The sequence below is a fragment of the Rhinolophus hipposideros genome, assembly GCF_964194185.1.
Source record: "Rhinolophus hipposideros genome assembly, chromosome: 9".
Taxonomy (NCBI): domain Eukaryota; kingdom Metazoa; phylum Chordata; class Mammalia; order Chiroptera; family Rhinolophidae; genus Rhinolophus; species Rhinolophus hipposideros.
In genome coordinates, this window is record NC_138055.1 from 58,530,676 (window position 1) to 58,553,838 (window position 23,163).

General features: G+C 33.8%; 1 protein-coding gene across 8 annotated transcripts in view; it reads left to right on the plus strand.

Moving 5' to 3' along the window:
• The window catches only part of SLC16A7 (solute carrier family 16 member 7), a 157,290-nt gene that overhangs the window by 38,249 nt on the left and 95,878 nt on the right, over nt 1–23,163 (plus strand). The window contains exon 2 of one of the 8 annotated variants that reach the window (XM_081059719.1): nt 11,542–11,648. The exons of 5 other annotated variants lie outside the window; for them this stretch is intronic. The gene's annotated coding sequence lies outside the window, so the exon portion shown is untranslated. Of the gene's footprint in view, nt 1–1,608; nt 1,638–11,541; nt 11,649–20,723; nt 20,872–23,163 lie in introns of those variants that run through there. 2 more of the 8 variants (XM_081059722.1, XM_081059717.1) reach the window with 2 other exon arrangements.

A 23,163-nucleotide genomic window follows, 5' to 3' on the forward strand; every position in this document is an offset into this window, starting at 1 on the left:
GTCTGTGCTTTGCTATACTACACTGTACTAGGTCCCAACGAGTCCTGAAAAATGTGTATGTTTTCAGCATGAGTATAAAGTGACAAGCTTAAATGTATGTATACATTTAGTTCATTCATTCATTCATCAAACATTTATTGGCCCTCTAGGCACTGTGCTAGATACTGCATATACAACACATTCACATGCCCTTGTGGAATTTATGTTGAAGAGACAGGCATTAGAAATATAAAGAACTGTGCAAGAACAATTTTGATAAATGCTATGAAGAAAAATACAGTGAGTGCCTTTTGTTAAGTAGATTACAGAGCAGGGTTTGCCTGTACTTATTTTCCTGTGGGCATGTGTAATTAGATTTGCAATACAGCTTACTGTAACCCAAGAAGATGCTTAAAATAGCTTTAGATAAGTGGTACCACACCAGCGTAATCAAGCTGAACAGTTTGAAAACATCGGTCTTCCACAGCACAAAGGGAATTTTGGTGAACTGAGAAAACTGTGGCATTATACCTAGCAGATTTTGAAAATTTACCAAATGCTGTGTCTTTATTTCAGTTTTGGAAGGTGACTTTGGAACTCTTAAGAATGACGTACTCTGTCTCCCCAAAAACAATACATATCCACGGAGATGATGATGATGACACTGCCCTTTAGAGAACAGTCTCTCTCTCTTGCTATATTTCTGAGCATATGGGAGATTTTGTACTAGAAATATTTAGAGTATTTGATAAATTTGAATATTTGACTTTATATATTGCTTACATTTGGCACAAAATCTAAATAGCAGTAAAACAGGAGAATTTATGTCATTTAAGACTTGATTAAGCTGGATGATCAAAATAAAACAACCAATCAAACAACCAAAAACCAAAACAAAACAAAACAAAGACAAAAACAAAGCAAAACACTGACACTTTACCAGGTATTTATACCCTGTAGGCTCTGTTTTTATTGTAGTTTATAGGTTATAAAAGGTTATAAATCCTAAATTTCAGTTTCAGAAGTTACCTTACACTTGTAATGATATTGTAAGCAACTGGTACATAAGGAATTTGTGAATATTGCAGAAAAATCAGTCAATGAATGATCTCTGTTTATTTGATTTTGATTGTCTTGCCAACAAATGTGTGTTGTAGCTAGACTTCTCTTTCCACCATTCCCTTTCAAAATCTCTATAATCATATGAAAACTGGTAATTTTCTTACAGTTGGAGACATTTTTGTAATTATCTGCACATATGAAATCCTTAAGGCTCTATTTCTTATCTGTCAGGGAGCAGATGAAATGCTTTTCATGAAGTAAGTATAAATGTATGTGAAAGATAGAAGATAATCAAGAAATCCGATATCATAATTGAAGCTCATTATCATCTATCAACTTGCAATACACATATTGTGAGGTTTCCCTATTATCACCTTTCCTGGAATTTTCTTATCCTGTCAGTACCTCTCATCATTCTCTCCTTTATGTCTTCCTTGTGTACTGCTCTCACAAAGGAGGACTCTTACGTTGGGTCTTGGGGAATAAATAAGAGCTTGTCTAATAGAAAAGTGAGAAGAGGATTTTTATTTTAAATAGTATAAAATAATTGTATTTTATTTTTTCCAGAGGGCACCACATTCTTCAATATCATACAGGTAAAGAGAACATTATATTTTCAAAGTACTTTCATGTGTCATGTGAACCACAAAACAATCCTAGTGACCTAAACTGCCTTATCCTAATTTTTTTAATTATTATTAAAGTTTATTGGGGTGACAATGGTTTGATAGGCATTGAAACCTACTAAGATCATAGAGACACAAAGGTATGAAATAGCATAGGATGAGCTGGAAATGAGTTAATTCAGTGATGTTAGAACATATAGTGCAAAGGAAGAAGTGACATTAGAGGACTATGGAGGGGAAAAGGGTAATATCAGATGGCAAAACCATCAAAGGTCAAGAAGAAGTTATCCTGAAGTAGGTGAGGACCTGTTTGGTGACTAGAAAGGGCCTTACCTCCACTACCAGGGCAGGAGTGAATGAATGAAGGACTAATAGAGATACAGGAATGTGTACAGGTCAGAGTAAGACATTGTGAGATTTTATGCCTGGTCTAATGGCTGTCATTTTCTCTGTGAACAAGAAGACAGCTTAAGAGGTAGATGAGGGTAAACAGGGTCAAATATATGGTGATGGATGCAGAACTGAGTGATGAAGACACAATGTGATGTATAGATGACGTATTACAGAATTGTACACTTGAAACCCATCTAATTTTACTAACCATTGTCACCCCAATAAATTTTCATTTAAAAAAAGAAGAAGAAGCCATGTCAACTACAAGTGATAACTAAGGAACATTAGGGAACTTGAGGAGAGGGGAAAATGTTTAGAATTGTGATGGAAAGGAGAAGATACCAAGAGGTATGAGAAAAACTTACTGGAGAGACATTGAAGGTCCTGCTAAACCTGAAATCTATGAATGTGCAGTGGCATCAATCTGTGCAGTTAATCCATTTTTCTTTTCAGTTCTACCCAGTACTATAATTGTAGGGTCCATTCCGAGTTTGGAAGTTTCAGGCTTCTTTTTGCAGGAAAATAAATGTATGAGCGAGTCAAGGATGTGGGTGATTATGGGTGACATTAATATTTATTGAATACTTAGAATGTGCTAGGAAATTTACTTAGCACAGTATGTAGATTGTCACATTTATTCCCTTCTTTCTCATGAGGTATAAAAGTACCATTCCCATTTTAAAGAAACAAATTGAAGATCCAGTTAAATAATTTTACCAAAAAGTAGCAGAACTGTGATTTCAACGAAATCAACATTGCAGCTGAGCAGAGAAAAACATTGAGGTTAGGAAAGGGCTACTAGTTTTGGAGAAGATTTAAGTGTCAAAAGAGTGGGAAGTTTCAAGGAAATTCCAGAACAGGATTGATGGAATAATATTTTTCCATCAGGTTGCATGAAAGATAGGAAATAGATTTTCGGTGTTTAAGATTGCAGTGATAGAGGCATTCAGAAGGGCCATGAAGTTCAAGTTGGAAGTGGGTTACTGAAAGGAGGGTGGAGGTGGAGGTCATGATTTCTCTGACTAAGTTACTGATTGCAGTGCATGGGTATTGATATTGATATTGATTATAGTGAGATTTTGGAATGTATAGAAATGAATTTTGAAGAAATGACCTGAAAACTTATGAGTCCCAGTATTCAGGTTGTTATAGCTTGGTGAAATGAACTCAAACAAAGAAAGATTTCTTTGCCATGAGGTTGAAGCAGTAATGATAAGAAAGCCACACACTGGAACTGAGATTATGCTGAGCCTTTTCTCTGGACATGAAGGTATGGAATTAGCATGTGTTCAAGAGGATTTCACTTAAGTCAAGTCCACAAGGAGAAAAGAATGTGGAGACAACACATTTTCCAGGTTAGGAATAAGAAAGTATGTTTATTTTAAAAAGTGGGAACTCTTAAAGGATACAATGGAAAATGTTGGGAAGGACATCAAAAGGAGTGTGGTAGTGTGGAGACTATTATCCAAATGGGGGAAAAATACACAGCTGTATTGGATGAGATTGAGAAAGAGAGGATTAGTGATTAGAGGAAACAGTCTATTTAGAGCTTGACAGTGAGAGAGACAAGAGGCATCATTGGAATTTGATGGCTTCAAATTTGTAAATGGAGCTTTGGTTAAAAGGTATTTTGCTATTTTGTTTTGAAATAGTGCTGTGACCTGACTTCAATTACATTAATGCTTGAGCTAAATGAAGGTTGCACTGTCTAAAGTTCTGTAGGTATTGGGCTGGCACACATACCTTGTTGGTCAGTTCAATATCAAATTTGGATAAAGTTAATTGGATTTATTCCTCTGGTTTTGTGACCTTGCTTAATAGTATTTTATTTTAAAAATTCTAAACTTGACATTAGTGCATATGTTATAGGCATAATTTTCTAATGTTTCAAATCATTACACTATAATGATTTAATATTTACTATTTGGGATTTATATATCATTATCTTTTGATTATTAGGACAGCTTTTTGCTTAATGATATTTTAATGGAACATTGCTATATTTAAAAAACGACATAGTCTTACCTGAGCCCTTTGATAACTGTAACACAAATTTAAAAATTTAAATTGGGTCTGGAGATGTACCTTCCACAATGTATGAAAAGGAAATGTGGTTTATATGAAATGAAAGAGATATGCCATTTTCAAGTGCATTTTCTCATAAGAGTCATCAAAGTTTAGCACAGGAAGTGTTTTTATACATCACATAGTCCAACAGTCATCAATGGCTGATGCATGCATTCAGGGGCTTCTCATGGAAAAGGTGTCATCTGACTGTATGGCCATTGTGGAAAGAGTGAGCAAAATCGAGGTTGTAATATTTGCTCCTGCCCTTAAAATTGTATAACCCTGAGAACTTGGTTTCTTCAAGCCAAGTATTTCCTGTTCTTCAAAATAGAGATGCTAATATTATGAAAGAATAATTGAGAGGATTGGAGCAGCCTATTTAGGTTTTAGATTATTCTCTGACTCTCAGAGGTTATATTTATATGGAACAAAAATCTATCTAAAAAAATCTATCTCTCTGTGAGGCAGCCAAAATAAGAAAACAAATAAATACATCCCAAATGCAACAACAGGAGAGAACTCCAGAAAAAGAACTATACAAAATGGAGGCAAGCAACCTACCAAATACAGAATTCAAAACACTGATTATAAGCATGCTCAAGGAATTTAGTGAGAACTTCAAAACAAAAAGATAGCAAGCATAACAAAGGACATAAAACAAACAAACAAACAAACAAACAAACAAAAGAATCAGCCAGAAGTGAAGAATACAGTAACTGTAATGAAGAATGTACTAGAAGGAATCACCAGCAGACTAGATGAAGCAGAGGGTTGAATCAGTGATTTGGAAGACAAGGTAGTATAAAGCACCCAGTCAGAACAGCAAAAATAAAAAAAAATATAAAAAAAAAGGATAGTTTAAGAGACCTCTGGGACAACATCAAACGTAACAACATTCGCATCATAGGGGTACCAGAAGGAGAAGAGAGAGATCAAGGACTTGAAAATCTTTTGAAGGAATGATGGAAAACTTTCTTAATCTGGTAAAGGAAATAGACATGTAAGTCCAAGAAGTGCAGAGAGTCCCAAACAAGGTGAACCGAAACAGGCCCACACCAAGACACATCATAATTAAAATGTTGAAGAGGTTAAAGACAAAGAGAGAACCCTGAAAACAGCAAGAGAAAGGGAACTAGTCACTTAAATGGAGCTCCCATAAGATTGTCAGCTGATTTCTCAACAGATAATTTGCAGGCCAGAAGGGACTGGTACAAAATATTCAAAGTGATAAAAAGCAAGGGCCTACAGCAAAGAGTACTCTACCCAGCAAGGCTATCATTTAAAATTGAAGGACAGATAAAGAGCTCCCCAGACAAGAAAAAGCTAAAAGAGTTCATCACCACTAAACCATTACAAGGAATGTTCGAGGAACTTCTTTAAGATGAGGAAAAAAAAAGATAAAAAATATGAATAATAAAATGGCAATAACTACATATCTATCAATAATTATTTTCAATGTAAATACATTAAATGCTTCAATCAAAAGATTGGGTGGCCGAATGGATAAGAAAACAAGATCCTTACATATGCCTACAAGAGACTCACTTCAGATTGAAAGACACACAGAGACTGAAAGCAAAGGGATGGAAAAATATTTCATGAAAACGGAAATGAAAAAAAAGATGGGGTAGCAGTACTTACACCAGACAAAATAGACTTTAAAACCAGGGCTATGTCAAGAGACAAAGGAGGACCCAACAATCCCACTTCTGGGCATTTATCTGAAGAAACCCAAATGCTACTTCGAGGGGACATGTGTATCCATATGTTCATTGCAGCATTGTTTACAATGGCCAAGATGTAGAGGCAGCGTGGTTGTCCATCAATAGATGAATGGATAAAGAGGAGGTGGTACATATATACAATGGAATATTGCTTGTCCGGGAAGGGAATGGGTTCTTGCCGTCTGCTGTGGCATAGATAGACCTGGAAGATATTGTGCTGAGTGGAGTGTGTCAGACAAAGACAGATGCAATGTGATTTCACTTATATGTAGAATCTAAAGAACAAAACAAACAAATAAAGTACAAATTAGTTAACAAAGTTGCCGTGGGGATGTAGGGTATAACAAAAAGAATATAGTCAATAATATAGTAATAACTATGTGTGGTGTCAGATGGGTACTAGATTTGTCAGGGTGCTAGATGGGAAAGGGGTTGTGGTGCAGGGTGAAAAAGGTGAAGGGATTAAGAAGTACAGATCTGTAGTTACAGAATAGTCATTAAGATGTAAAATAAAGCATAAGAAATATAGTCACTAACATGGTAATAACTATGCTTAGTGCTAGGTGGGTACTTGACTAGTCAAGAGGATCACTTCTTTTTATTATTATTATTATTATTAGTTTCAGGTGTACAAAACAATGTAGTAGTTAGACATTTACACCCCTTAGAACGTGATGCCAGCCCTAATCTACTACTCCTCTAACATCATATATAGCTGTTACAATTCCATTGACTATATTCCCTATAGGGAAATCACTTCTTAAATTATACAAATGTCTAACCACTGTGCTGTATACCTGAAATTAATATAAAATAATATTGAATGTTAACTGCAATTGAAACATTTAAAAAGGGGGGAAATTTAAAGGAGAAAAAGAGATTCAAAGCGTTAGGTATAAAACAAATGTGTTAGGGATGTAGTGTATAGCATAAGAAATATAGTCAATAATATTGTGATAGCATAGTACGGTGTCAGATGGTGCTGGACTTATCATGGTGATCACTTCTTTAGGTATATAACTGTTGAATAATTACGGTGTGCCCCTGAGACTAATATAATATTGCAATTTAGCTATATTTTTTAAAATAAAAATCTTAAAAAAAAACTTTTACTTTGTAGTTTTCTAACTCATTTGCTGTGGTTCAGCATCCTTAAACTACATTAGGAAGCTGAAAATCATCCTAAAACTAAGTTTCACACTGAGTTCATTTTTTTCACCTTTTTTATTAGTTTCAGGTGTACAAAACAATGTACTAGTTCACATTTACACCCTTCACAAAGTGACAACTCCTCTCCCCCAATCTACTGAGTTCAATTTTTGATGTTTATTTAGCTCATGGGCTTGATGATTGAATAATAACAGTAGTTGATTTTCCCCATAGATAACTAATGAATATCAGCATATGCCAGGCAAGGTTAAATCAGTCATCGGAGGAGTCCCATATAGATAACTAATGAATATCAGCATATGCCAGGCAAGGTTAAATCAGTCATCGGAGGAGTCCCATATATTCCAGGAATAATCGACTTTAGTGTCCCTGTTGGCTTAGGTGTAGGCTGGGAGCAGCTGGCGGAAGTCTGTGCAAATCCAACAGTGGATTTCATAGGCTGAATAGCTTGGGCCCCTGCTCAGTTACAGTCCCTTTCTTGGAAGTCTTTAAGGCACATTCTTAAGAGCACCAACCCATAATTGTGCACCCTAATCATATGTGAAATTTTTGCTAAAGACACTGGTGTACAATTTGATTCATAGAATGAAAAATATAAACTTTTCTAATGTGGGGGAGATGGCAGCTAATAGAAGCTCCAATCAGTTTGGCTCTCTTAACATTTCCCCATGCAAGCCCCCCCTTCACAGCCCCCACCTTCCCCTGCATCATAGAGGTATGATAAAAAACATATCAACAAGACAAGCTCAATAAGATGCTTTTGCAGTGTGTTTTGGCTCTGTCCCTCTTCATAGTTAATTTTCAATGTGGTACTAAGGAAATTATATTACTGTTTGTTTTCAACGCTGATTGATTTTTCTTTCATCTTTGACTTCTGCAATGAGAGGGCCAGACGATTTATATCTCCGTAACAAAGATGTGTTAATAAGATCAGTGCTTTTAATATTTTTGCTAAAGTTCTGTGATCAAAACTATTTATTTATCCTAGTGTTTTCTCACTTTATTTTCACTCTGAGATGGTGTAAGTCCTTTCCTTAGATTCCACTCAGGTAATTTTATTGCACTTGTTTAGAAATCTTAGGTTATACTACTTAAGAAGGAGTGCAGTGGAACTTCTGGAAGTTGGCCATGAACATGGTTGTATATATAGTGTTTCTGTAGTTGTATGTAACAAAGCTTTGGAGAATCTGTCTCCTGTGACTTTCAAAATCACCTTTGGTGGTTGTGTAAACTTAAAACAATGGATTTGTTTTTGGATATCTAAGAGCATAAGGTGGTGTGTTGTCGTATGCCTGTCATGTAACAGCAAAATAAATGTTAGTCTTCACCTTTGCTGTTATGTCGTCATATGCTTCAACCTTGGGTTAGTCAGCCACTGATCAGCTGATGGGATTTTACATTTTTGCCTTGGTCATAATCACCATAAGTTTTTTTTAGTGTTGGCCATTTTCTTTCAAAACAAACATGTTTTCTGGGCCTGTGAGGTTAGAAAAAAGAAATTTAAAATGTTAGATGGATACTAGTTATTTTTGGCTTTATTACTAATGCTAACTACTGTCATCAAGTATGGAATTATGAATGAATATTTTATTCAAGAAATGTTTTCTTAATTTCCAGTGAATACTGAATATTTACAAATATGATTGGATGGTGCTGTTAAGTTAAAGGGAAAAATTTTCACTTCTAAGAAAGTAGGATTATCTGCTGTTTCTCCTAAAAATTTGAGTGTGGATTTACGTAGTGTTAAATATTCCTGTTAACTTTATGTTGGTTTCTAACACAGTTCCTTATTTTAGGAGAAATTTTGTCTATCTTGTCAACTCTATTAATAAAATTATTTCAGCTGATAAAATTTTTCATTTTTATCACTGGTGGTAATAACCAACCATGTGTAAACATGAATAATATATTTCTCTCCTCTACATCACACATATTTAGCTTCTTTAATAAACACCTTTGTAAAATATATTTTATTTATGTCTTAATTAAAATTTGTTCATGTTAGAATAGATCATGAAACCTGGGTAATGCATTTGAGTTGCAGCTAAAATTCCTAAGTCGATTAATTATGATATGACCATACACCAGATATAGAGCTTTATGATACCACAGAATAAAAAAGCAGTATTGAAGTAGCTGTTGGTTCTTTCTAAAAGCATTGTCATTTAAATCACCTAAATAATGGCCTCTGAAATTACAGAAATAAAAATATCATATTTTTTGCTACCTGAAATTTGGATAAGAGATTGGACATTAATATAATCTTCTAGAGACTGAGAAATTCCTGTGTTTATTTATTTATTTTTTTGCTTCCTCTTTTTAATTGCGTTGATTTTGAGCATAATGAATCAAGGAATTTCTCTTAGTTTTTGGACATTTCTAAGCTTTTAGTATTGGGTTTATATTAAGGGAATTATAAAACAAGATGTTTTTTTCAATAAGTGAAAGTCTTTGTAAAACTCTTCTATGATTTAGACATGCATAATTCACAAGGTCATGTATACTGACTTTTGTACAAGGTGAAAGTAATTCAAAGGTCAAAAGGCATGCCAAAACAAATAGAAAACATTTTATTTCTTTTTAACTATCCCTCTTATTAGAAAATCTTTATTTAATAGATGCGATCATGTAACTATAAAATTAGTCCTTATTTGTTTACGTATCAATCCACATACACATACCTTTTAAGGTTTTTTTTTCTTTTTTTGGTTTTTGTGTAAAAAAGTTGCACATTAAAGCAAATGAGAACTTCTGCTGCCCTATTTTTGTAAATAGCAAATAATGCCAATATAACATCATACCTGTAAATGAAATGAATTTAGAATTATGTATTTCAGTACTAATCACTGAAGCAAGAGAGAAAATTAGAGTAAGATGTTATGTCCTTAAACACGCTAACTTTCTTATATAATTTTACTTTTTGTGGTATAATAATACCAGTGATTTTGTAAAATATATTTTGATATTGATTCTACATTCAAATAAATTTGATTATCATTACAAGGACGTTCTTGGCATGTGGAACTGACAAGTTTTCATGTGATATGTACTAAATAAGATAGTCACGTGTGCACAGTCTGCTTATTATAGTCTTGGAACATCCACAGTAAGCAGATTCACTGCCAGTTTAAGGTTCCTTTCATGTTAGACTACAATGTCAAGTGTCAAGGTTCTCTGGTCAAATCAGGTCATTACAAGTGCTATTTAAATTACATTGTGTTACCTCTGTTCTCTCCTCTTAGTCTCTGTTCCTATAAAATATATTTAAATAATCTTTGCACTAAACTATGCTAGTGTAAAACAATCTGATTTTTCTGGATCATATCTGAAAGTTGATTAATTACATTGGTTTAATAATAGACAAGTATCTGGACTTGTACACTTTAAGTCTTGTATTTTTTTAAGTTGGGAGTCAGCAAGTATCTAATATTTATTCATCTATATAAAGTAACATTTTTTTCACTGTCTTAAGTAGCAATTATTAAAAAGAATTGTCTTATTATCGTTCTTATTATTTTGTTGCTAAACACTGTGCTAGCATTTTACAAATATTAACTGACTTAATTTAATAGTAACAATTTTGAGTTAAATACTACTATATCCTCTTTTTTCCTAAGAGGATTACAAGAGAAATCAAAGGCTTGTTTCAGGGTTCATATAATCAAAGAACATATAAGAATTGATGGTCAAACTTTGATGATCTTTTTAAAATGTGTCTGTTTTATTATTATACCTTAGAAATCTTACTGAAATGCTGGCTCCAATTTTTGAATTAAAATTGAATGTAATAGAGTTTTAATGTACTTATGTAAAAATTTCAAGTTCTCGTCTTATAAATATATACATATGCATGCACTTATACATTATCCTACCAAAAGTAGAGAGAAAAGTCTCCTGAAGGTTATAAACAAGTTATTGTTTTGGAATCCCAAATACACTGAATTGAAATGAATCTCTTTGATGTTTTTGTAGGATAATCCTCTCCACTTTGGGAAATATAACTTAGGACAGAAAATGTAAAGGCAGGCACAAACAAAGGCAGGCACCACAGTTACAAATGGGCTTAGTGGTGATGTGAAGTGATTTAGTGAAACAATTTGTCCATATATAAAGGGGGCCTTCAAATAAAACTTCGGAGATTTAGAGAAGGCACACAGCAGTTTCAGCCAATAAAATAGAAAGCTACAGTTATTAAGTCTTACAGAGATGGCATTGGATACCTTTTATTATTATTATTATTTTTTGGCTTAAAAAAGATACATTTATATTGTCAGTTTTGGATGGAGGCATGAACTTCAAGATCAAGGTGTTGGCAGGTTGGTTTCTCCGGAAGCCTTGGTCCTTGGCTTGCACATATCCTCCTTTTCACTGTGTCTTCACACGGTCTTTCCTCTGTGTGTGTACATCCCCAGTGTCTCTCGAGTTGGATACTTTTTTCATTGTTTTTTTTTTTTTTTCTTTTCTTTTTCTTTTCTTTTTTTAGCATGCATCTCAATATTTAATGGTTACTCTATCTCCAGTTCTTCTAGGAGTCAATCTTAAGATGTGATGCTTTCCTCTGAAACCTTAGTCATGGGAATCTTGGCCACCAAAGCACTCTAGGACTTTGTGCCCATAGAAGTGCATTGTGAGTACCCGCAGTGGGTAACACATTTTCTTTTTTCTCGTTATCCAAGTCGTACCTAGTTTGTGCAATTGGCGGATGGTGACATGAATGGGAATTTTGGCTTCTCTGGCATTTAAATGTGTGTTCAAAAATAGAATGGATTTTCAAGTTGTCACTTTTATCTTTTAGTCGTTCTGTGACTTCATAGTCTGTGTGATCTTGATTGAGAGATTAAGCTTCAGTTTTTCTGTATATAAATAGAGCTAAATATAAGCCCTTCATCAAAAGGACACTATAAAGGTAATAAATAATAAAGTTCAATAATAGAAGAATTATATTATTATTACTACTGTGAATGCTGGCTTAAAGTAAATGTGGAGGCTATAGGTATTAACTTGTGTTATTTATCTTTATGCTTGGTGCACTTAAAAATATAACTTCATTTTAAACAAAAATGATGATATTTGGATTTCTTATAGTCACATTTTATTTGTATAGGGCTTTGTTACTAAAAGAGTTTCCACACTCATGATTTAATCTAATTTGATCCTCAATACAATCCCGGTATAAAGCTGATCAGAAATTATTATCCCTATTGTGCAGACGGGAAAAATAATGCTCAACACTGTGTATGTCTTGTTCAGGATTGCATAACTTGTAAGACAGAGAATTTGAAATCAGATGTTCCCAGAACATGATTTTTTCAGAAACTATATGTAATTTCTCAAATTTCCTTTTTTCATTGGATCGCTACATATTTTAACTATAAGAGTAGTGTGATAAATTCACCAAAATGTATTACCTGTTTGTCATGTACAGCTCCTAGACCAAGTATGTGGTTGTATTACATATATTTCTACTTCAAGTTCATGAGCAAATCTTGGTATGTCCATGAGGAAGGCAGAATTATGGCACCCTACATCCTAATCGTTGCACTCTATGAAAATGCTATGTTCCATGGTGAGGGAGAATTAAAGTTGCTAATTAGATGTCCTTGAGGCTATCTTTGATTAAGTGCATGGGACCAATGTAATCATCAGGGTCCTGATAAATAAAAGAGAGGTGATAGCAAGAAAAGGATTCAACTTGACCTTGATAGTTTCAAAATGGAGGAACGCAGATATAAGCCAAGGAATGTGGGTGACTTTTAGAATCTGGAAAAGGTAGGGAAACAAATTCTCTCCTAGGCCTCCTAGTGATAACTTGATTTTAAACCTGTGAGACTTTTGACTTACAGAATTATAAGATAATAAATTTAGTTGTTTTAAGCCACTAAGTTTGTGGTAGTTTGTTACAGTAGCAACAGAAAACTAAAACACTGTGAGATTAGAAGTTTGAGAGTTGAGTGGTTTATGCCAGGGTGTCATCAGGTCAATCATGGAGCGTTTGGCCCTTTGATTTGTTAATTTTTGTCTCGTTCTAAGCATATGATTGTTGAGGTCCCTTGTCATGCGTCATATGGTTCCTTCGGATACATGTTTATTAAGGGAACTGGTTTGTCCCTGCCTATTCCTCATGAGCTATAGACAGTAGATTGTGTATCTTGAGCATCAACTGCAATCACAGGCTGATTGAGTATGTGGTTAGGAAAACAGACACAGGTAATCACCTTGTGTGCATTTAGTTAAATTAGAGTTCTGCTTTTCCTCAAATACGTCTTACATCTTAGCGGTACCCTTCAGTCAATTCTTTCAACTTGTATTTTACAACCCCATTCCTTTCACACTTCACTAATTAGCATTTCATTTGCCTGGATACAGCTAAAAATCACAGAAAATTAAAAAAGGTTTTCTCCAGGGCACTTAACTGTGTGGAAATATATATATATAGATCTTCATGTGGTCTTAGAGAAACTTTTGAACACTGACTCTACAAAGGATTTCCCTCTTTCTTATTTTTGCCTTAACTTTATCCAGCAGTTTACAGAAGGGTAGCAGGAATAAAAAGAAAAATAAATTATTTGAGCAAAATAAGTCAATGGAATGAGAGGAAGGTTTTAAGTAAATTACACATCAAATACCTCCTTGACTTCTATATGGCTTTCTACCTTGAAACCACAAAAAGAAATCACTAGGGAGGTAAACAGAGCATGCACAGCAATATTTTCCCTATTTAAAACTTCCACTAACCTACTCATTGTGTTGTCATTTGTTTCACATAGATTGTGGATTCTGTGGGTTGATGTCAATGCTGATGACCAAATGTTTAGGCTTTTTCTTTCAGTCTGAATTGGCCAGTTTAATATACTTTTGACAGTGTCTGTAACCTAGGAAAAAATTTAAATTGACCGTTTAGTCTTCTCCATACATGTTATGGTCCAGAAATAATGAATTGAGACTTCCTGTTATGAGCAAAACAGTCACACTTGCTAATGTGTTCGTGGAATATCTGGTTAATAATGAGCACATTTGTTTCATATACAGGGGGACTTTTCTATGCTATTATCCTAATAATGAAATCTTAACATTGCTAAGCAGCTTTATGATGTTATGGCAGAGGCCTTGAGTAGGTTTTATGATTTTGATTCTTACCTGTAGGATATGTGAGGTGATGAGTTAAACTATGCAATATACTATATTATATGGCAACTCTAGTAATACTTTATATCTCTATTTTACCTTTAATGATTCTGGCTTGTTAACTGTATATGAATCTATCTTTCATCATTAGAAGAGTGACTATTTGAGAAAAGAAAACCTATCTTATTTATTCTGGCATCTGTACTATTCATAACAATAGTTTTTGTATGCTAGCTGCTCACTAAGTGTTGGTTAATCGATTCATTAACATAAGGAAAGAAATAGATCCAGCTAGCCCCTCGTCTCATCTATTTGATTCTTAAAATTGATGCTAAAATGGAGAATATGGCTTGGATATATGGTCAAATAGAGATTCTAATTTGAACTTATGTCCAAAATTTAGGCTTTCCTTTTGTACGAGCAGAACTTTCTTTAGCAAAATTACCACATGGTATTGACCAAACCAGAACGCACCTTCCTCCATAGGAAGGCACATATGGAAAATAAATGTACTTAGTTTTTGTTTGTTTGTTTTTCTTTTTTCTTTCAAATTCATCAGTCAGACATGGAACAGACTGAAGTGCTATTTGATCAGAAGTGTCTACATTAGGAAATATGAAACCAATAGGTAGGTGAGAAGTCTGAGACTCAGAGAGTTTAAGTAATTTGTTCAGGGCAAGAAGTAGAGTATAGCTCTGAACCCAAGCTTTCTAACACTAAACCCAATACTTTTTCTTTTTTTCAAGAATCCTTTAGAATAGAGTGAAGACGGACAGCAAGGAGTTACGCTACACAATAGTAGGAAATAGCTTGTTCCCCAGGGGATGAGGCTGGAGCCTGTCACGGGGCCCTACAAAGGCACAAATTGTTCATATGTTCATTGTGCTGCTGAGGACGACACCAAGAGAGTCTAGTTCACACAGGGAAGCAGAGAGGAATAAAATAATTGAAGCCATAGGACTTTTATCAAGTCCTAGGGCATAGTTATGACTCCTACAAACTGCTTTTGCCATATGACTTCACATTTCTTTATTTTTCCCCAGCTTTACAGAGAAAGATATGACACACAACGTTGTGTAAGTTTAAGGTGTACAATGTGAAGACTTGAAACACATGTATACTGCAAAATGTTTACCACAGTAGATTAGTTAACCATCCATCACTCACATGGTTGCCATTTTGTTGTTGTTATGGTGAGCACATTAAAGCTCTACTGTCCTAGCAACTTTTGAGTATACAATACAGTATTATTAATTATAATCGCCGTGCTGTGCCTGAGGTCCCTGGAACTTACTCATCTTATACTGGAGGTTTGTACTCTTTGACCAACATTTCCCCATTTCTTTCCCCATCCCTCAACCTTTGGCAACCACTGTTCTACTCTGTTTTCTATGAGTTTGGTGTTTTTAGATTCCATTTGTAAATATAGTATTTGTCTTTCTCTGCCTGACTTATTTCACTTAGCATAATTCCCTCAAGGTCCATCCACGTTGTCACAAAGGACAAAATTTTCATCTTTTTTACATATCTTTATCCATTTATCTGATGATGGACCTTAGGTTGTTTCTATATCTTGGTTATTGGGAATAATGATGCAATGATCATGGGAGTGCAGGTATCTCTTCAAGATAGTGATTTCATCTTCTTTGGTTATAAACCCAGAGGTGAGCCTGCTGGGCCATACAAGCAGTTCTATTTTTAAGTTTTTGAGACACTTCCATACTGTTTTCCAGAGCAGCTGTACCAATTTACATTCCTGCAAACACTGCATCAGGGTTCCCTTTGCTCCACATCCTCACCAGCATTTGTCATTTGTGGCCTTTTTAACAATAACCATTCTACTTTTCTTACTTATGTTCCATGGCATACGCATTTGAAAGCTTTATACTTTCATTTAAAATAACTTAAAAACATTTAAAGCTTTTATTAACTTTTACTAAAGATAAAAACTTCTATTGAGGTGTGTAAGAATCTCATTGCTGGTGAGGGGTGAATAGGTTAGTAGATATAATGCTGCCTTAAACTCTATGTACTCACAGTCTCTTAATTTCTAATGCGTTTGTAGTGCTTTTAAAACCAGGAGAAATGATGGGTTTTAATGCCAGTAAAAAAACAAACAAACAAACAAAAAAAAAACAAAGCACATTGAAACACCTATGTTGGTATTATTGGCTATAACAATAGAAGCTAAACACTTGATCACATTACAAAATAACATACCCCTGTTATTTGTGTTTAAGTGTGTGTGTGTGTGTGTGTGTGTTTACACACGTGCACACACATTCACACATGGTAGTGGTGTGGGTGTTGGAAAGGGGAGCTGAGAAGTTACCAGTTTTAACTAGGAACATGTCATGGTCTAGTTTATATTAACTATGTGATGTAGGCAAAGATACTGAGGCTTTATTCAAGTAGACAGATTGCATGCTGGGATAGCAATTGGGAAGATACCAAATTTATTAAAATTAAGCAGTGCCTGTGGGAAAGACGGAAAAGAAATAGATTTGAGTCCTTGTGGAATAGGATCTACTAGGATTGGCAACTTTGATTTGATAGCAGAGAGGGGGAGAAGGTGTTGCTGGCTCTGGGACTTCCAGCTGAGTCACTGGCAGAATGGTGGTTCATTTAATAGGAAGCTGTGAGGCCACAGTGCATGCAGAGGGTGATGGCAGGGAGATAAGAGAAATCAAAGGTTCCGGGCTAGAGGATGTTTTTAAAGAATTCTCTTTCTGAACATGGTTCCTGTATTGGCCGAATATAGTAAGATCTTCTATCGACTGGATAACCGTCGAAGAAGAAAGGGTCTTAAATATTCCATGTACTCAAATCACTTCTAATAATTATGTTCTATTTGTGAGCCACTGTCGTCAGCAAAAATGGGGGAATTTGTTGAAATGGTAGAATACTTTGCTCCCATTCTATTTTCCTGTGATCATAAAATAATTCTTCCATGAAAACAAATGTAACAAGACTTTTTTTTTCTTTTATGCTTATCAAGGTTAAAAAAAAGTTCTTTTTACATTATAACTCTAAGGGTTAACTAAATCAGGGAATAAACTTGGAATGCTTTCTCCTGTATATGCCAACTTATAGATCCATTATAATTCTAGAATTCATAAAATAATATGTTCACAGTCAGATTTGCTAAGTGAATGCTAAGATTATGGTGCTTTTTCCAGGAAATGAATATGGAAAAAATGTGTTATCCCAATGAGTAAAGCAATGCATTAGAAGAATCCCACTGTATTTGTGAGGAATTTTATCTTTGTGTCTTCTGAATAGTTTACTGCCTTTTCTCACCCAAAATATACACCTGAAATTTCTGCTCTGTGGAATTTTTTTGCACTTTTTATTCAGATGAAAAATTTGGGTTTTCCACATTAATTCTGTTCTCACTCCTTCTTCATAATGCAGAAAACATCACAATCTTACAAGGAAAATGTGCAAATGCTGCCTGAAACTTGGGAATAATACTACAAACAAATTCATTGCCAAGAATTTATTGTCGTGTTTCAAATGCAGAATTAGTAACCTGTTCCAAGAGCACACATGCTATTCATCAAGGTTCTCCCCTGAGACTTTATTTCCTCTCTCTTGTGTGTACCCACATTATTGAAGAATTTTGGAAATTGGAATATAAAAAAAAAAAGGAAAAAAAAAAACAAACTCACATAATCATATTTTTTTGAAATTGCTCTTGAGAATTTGTAACCTTGGCAAAGGTTAGTCACCTTCAGATCTTTTCTCCCCAGGGCTCGTGGTAAACAAGCCCTTTCTGCATTTGGCTTTTCTTTTTTTAAAGGTTTATGTAGCAAACAAGATTGTCTGTATTTATTTCACGTCCCACAGAACTCAGTTCTTTAACATTAATAACATGATTTCTCCGTGATTTAACTCGGTATATTCCTTGCAAAAGAAAATGAGCTAAATTGTAAAGTTTTACTGTTGTTACACAGGTGTCAAAAGTTGCAAATTAAAGTCAGTTAGTTGTATTTGCTATTTTTTTCAACTTCAGCAAACACTAATTTCAAATTAAATAATTTTGAATTTTTGGTGGATGTGCTAAAAATGTATATGTAAGATGTTAAAATATCTTATGTGAAGAAAAATAAATTCTACGTATAGAAAACAAATATATAATTTATAATTAGAGCTCTTTAAACTTTTCTAACAGGCTCTGTAAAGTTGACAGACCATGGTTTCCATCACTTGGATAGGAAGTTTTTAAGGGTTTAGTATTGCAATAATAATAAGCAAAATCAGTCCCAACCTTTCTATATAAAATGTATCAAATAAACAAATAATTTTCTGGGCTATTTTAAAAAACAATAAACAAAGTGAAGTAAGTCAAACTGAGAAAGACAAATACCATATGATCTCACTAATATGTGGAATCTAAAGAACAGAATAAATGGGCAAATAAAACAGAAATAGACTCAGAGATATAGGGAAAAAAAACAAAAAACACTGGATGATGGCTAGGTGGTATGGGGGTAGGAATGGAAGAGAGGTGAAGGGATTAGAAAGTACAAATTGGCCATCACAATACAGTCAGGGGATATGAAATACAGTATGGGGAATATAATCAATAATGTTGTAAAGATTATGTAGGGTGCCAGATGGTACTGGACTTATCAGGGGGATCACTTCATAGACTGTGTAGATGCCTGACCGATGTGCTGTACAGCTGAACCTGAAGTAGAATAATACTGAATGTCAACTATAATTAAATATACATATAGCCACGAGATGTGAAGTACAACATAGGGAATATAGTCAGTGATATCGTAACGGCTATATACGATGTCAGAGGCAGACTAGATTGGGGGGTTATCACTTTGTATAAATGTCTATTACATTGCTTTGTACACCTGAAACTAATAAAAGAAAAACTAATAAGCAAAACATACAAAATAAGTAAAAAAATATATTGTTGACACTCCCGCATTCTAATTTTTATAGATCTTATGTTGTCATTACTTTCTTGATAATATAATTTTTATATAAGCAAACTTAGACATATCTTTGTGTTTCTCTTTTAATTTTAGAACTTTTATGATAATACTAAGAAATTAATTATACATATAAGAGCTTTTTAAATTTGGACTCTTGTAATTAATACCATGTTCACTTAATAAAGTTAATAATCATTTATTTGCATAAATGATTATTTACATTATATCAAAGTAGTTGATCAAGCAAACAATGTCACTGAGATTTTATTCCTCCACTTTTTTTGGAAAAGAAACTCCTTTGAGGTGTCTCTACAAAGTACAAAATGAAGTTATATTTAGTCGATTAATCACCTAAATTATATCAGCTAATTTTACCCCAAATAAATATATTGAACACTTGCTAGCTACTAAGCACTTTGCTGTTTTGGGACAAAGGTATTTGAAAAGTTCTCAGTAAAGGTGTTGTCTGTTTTTGATTGTCAAATGTGCTACATAATTGTGCAATCCATAGCACGATTTGTTCAGTGTACGAGTATTACAATCTCAGTGTATGTTTAATTTTGTACTAGGCAAAATTTCCTGATGCTTTTATTTTATTTTATTTTTTGAACTAAAGTTTTTAATAGAAGAGACAGAAAAATACTACATCTTATTTTATAAAAATATTTGCTTTATTTGCTTAAATTAAATGAAGTGTCCAGAGATTATTTATGATATTACATATGATATTATTGTAACTGTTATATACATTTAGATATGCAGCTTATTAAAATCTTTGGGAAGCATATTTTACAACTATTGCTTCATGCTAAATATTGGCATCTTTCACATGAAAAATCAGATTCCCCTCACCTACTGACCACGGAACATGGACCTTAGATCCAGACAAACTAGGATTGGAATTCAGGACCCAGTATCTAGAAATCAGCTACCTAAACTTACATAAGTAATCAAAACTCTGAGCTTTTAGTATCCTCATACTTAATATGTATCATAATGTCTATCTTATATGGTTTAGAGAATGATCATGGATGTAAATTGTTTGGTAAAATACCTACCTAGAATATGAGAAATACTCAATAAACAATAGTTCTTTATTTCTCCAAAGGTTACTGTAATTTCTTCAAAAACAAAAATGGCAACACTGACCTACCATTATATTCACCATCACTCTTAGGGTGGACTGTTGTGATAGGAGCATGCGTTTACAGAATGACTGGCCAAGTTAGGAGTGACATGTGTGATTAAGCAGCAAAATGAAACTATTAATAAATGACTCTCAAGGGATTCAGCACATGACCTTGACCTCTTTATTATTGTTTATAATTTACTGAGTTATCTAGTCTGAGACATGTGAAGATTCACTGACACATTCGTGTATATATTATAGTACTATACTTGATATTAAATCATGTGATTGTACATACACTTGAAAATGTGGTTATATCAACATCAGAGAAAGAGAATCAGAAGATTAAATTTAGCAGTTCGGATTGCCAGACTTGCTCACCTTCTTTGACCCAGAATATAATTTAAGCCAAGTTAAATTTAACTGTGAAAAGTATGAACTAATTGTGTATGTCAAAGTTAAGTTCAAGAAGAGAGCTATCTTTCCCCTACTTGAGAAACGAAAGAGGGAAGGGCAAAGTAGAGAGTCTCTTGAGATATGTATGCAAGGTTGCTTCTGGCTAAAAGTTAATGATCAGTTGCCTCTGTTTTCAGCTCTAAGCCCTGAGAAAAGTGTCAAATTCATGTTCTTTATCTATTCAGGTAATTTTTAAATTATACAAATTATAGCCACGTTAAGCTATACTGTAGATTATAGACATGTTTTTTTTTTTCAGTCCTTTAATATCAGTGTTAGATTTCATGTTCTAAACTAACAAAAGAATAATAAAAAACTCTATAAATGTTGGCTGGCAAAAATATTTTGCTTTTGAGTTGTACTGAGTTAAAGCTAATGAAGGATTCTATGCTTGTATTAGGTAAACATAATTTTTAAATGTTTTTAATGAAAGTATTGTCATTCTTAAACCTCTTGGCTAACAGTTGTATTAATCACAACTTAAAATAATATAGTACATTATATAGTCTGCCAAGTCCTCACTAGTCAGGATAATTTTAAAGTTTGCCTAACATTGAAATTTTGAAAATAGCACTGAATCTTGAATCACTAAAGTTTCATTTTTATTCGATATTATATGACAATATCAAAAGTAGTCTTAGTTTTCTTTTTCTAAATCATAATAATTTATAAATATCGATATGTACTTCGCTGAAAAAATTGTAAAAATGAATTGGGCTTTATTATGGAGGTTAGGCAATTTGTTCCCCAAACATTTGGGATTGTATTATGGCAAGATATATAGTTATATTTCAGGTGATGCTATAATTTAGATGTAATTAAAGGCATGGCTTACTAAATTTTTCAGTTTTCAAAGTTGGTTTCTAAGAATAAGAGTATCTGCTTTATACAGAGTAATCATATTCTGCATCAAGTTCGCAACATAAAGAGATACATGGCTTAAACCACCAAAGCCATCAATTAGATGAATTCACATAGAGAATTTCAGTTCTTTCTAGAGTATCTGGTTATTGTTATCTTTATTCAGCGGATATCCAAGGCCAGGGAAACTTGTTTTGGTTGTATTTAGACTCAAGTGATAAAGACAAGCAAGCATCAAAAACTAAATGTTATTGTGGTTAGATATGCAGTTTTCCATTTATATTTCTCTTGAACTGAAATTAAATGTCAGACAATGATTGATGATTATATAATTGAAACGTGGAGCTAGCAGGAACCTTGAAGAACATCACATTTTACAGATGAGGAACTGAGTTCAGAGAGGGAAAGTAACAAGAACTACTGGGAGTGCTGGGACTAGAATTAAAGTCTCTATTTACCAGCTGACAAATAGAATTAATGGTTTATTAGTCAATGTTTATGTTGTTTTTGAAAGGGAAATCATATTTTATTCCTTACTACATTTCCATTTGGAGGTGTAGCAACATAAGCACTGACATTTAAGGTGTAAGTTGTGGAGTAATATTTTCCAGATTCATCCTTGGAACTGCTAAAATTTACACATATTAACTTATTATAGTTTATTTAATCTAGTCCTTCTGTCTGTATATAGATTTGCTTATATATTTATGTTCTCAAGGTTAGAGAAGAGAAAACTGCCAGTTTTTGTTTTGATGCACACTAAATCCATGCTGACAGGTTCATCATTTATAAGTTAAATATTTAGGTGGCTGAAGTTTCACTAATTAAGGAAATTTAAAATATGAGTCAAATTAAAGTATACAAATAAATATGAAGTGTCTTCATTTAAAGTTTGAAGCTATCTGCCGACAATCTAAATCTAAAACAATTATTTAACTTAACCATGATTACAAAATTAAATTTACACCCTGTCTATTAAGATGATGGTTTTTTAAGTTCAATATGTATACATTTCTTATCTTGTTTTTAGTAGACTCTTCAAGTCATCTTTTATTATTAGATACTTACATTCAGAACCTGGCTTACACATGTCACTCTACTGGACAGTCACCTACTTCAGTTTTCTATTTTAGTATATGTGCTGCCGAAGCGAGCACTTCAGTTTTCTATTAAGACTATACAAATCAGGTTACCATCAAAGAGTTTGCCTCTCCTCCTTTAGCCCATTATCAGATATATTCCATGAATTGCTAAAAAGTTCACCAAAGCCCTCTGTCAGTTACCCTTAGATATCTCTCTCTCACACACACACACACACACACACACACACGTGCATTCATATACAAACACAGAAGGTCTATCCAAAAAGGAGAGAGACTGCGAGTACCAGTATTTTCAATGTTGTAAAGATGTCGGCAAATCGAGCTCAAAATCCCAGCATCACAGTTAAGTTGCTTTGTCGACATGGGGAATTCACATAACCTATAAGAGCCTCTGTTAAGTGTGCTATGACTAGGAGTTATAACAATAGTAGTAGTGCTTCCCTCATTTGTTTCGTATGAGAATCACGTGAACATGTATAAAACTTTACCTTGGAGACTATACATCCTTATAGA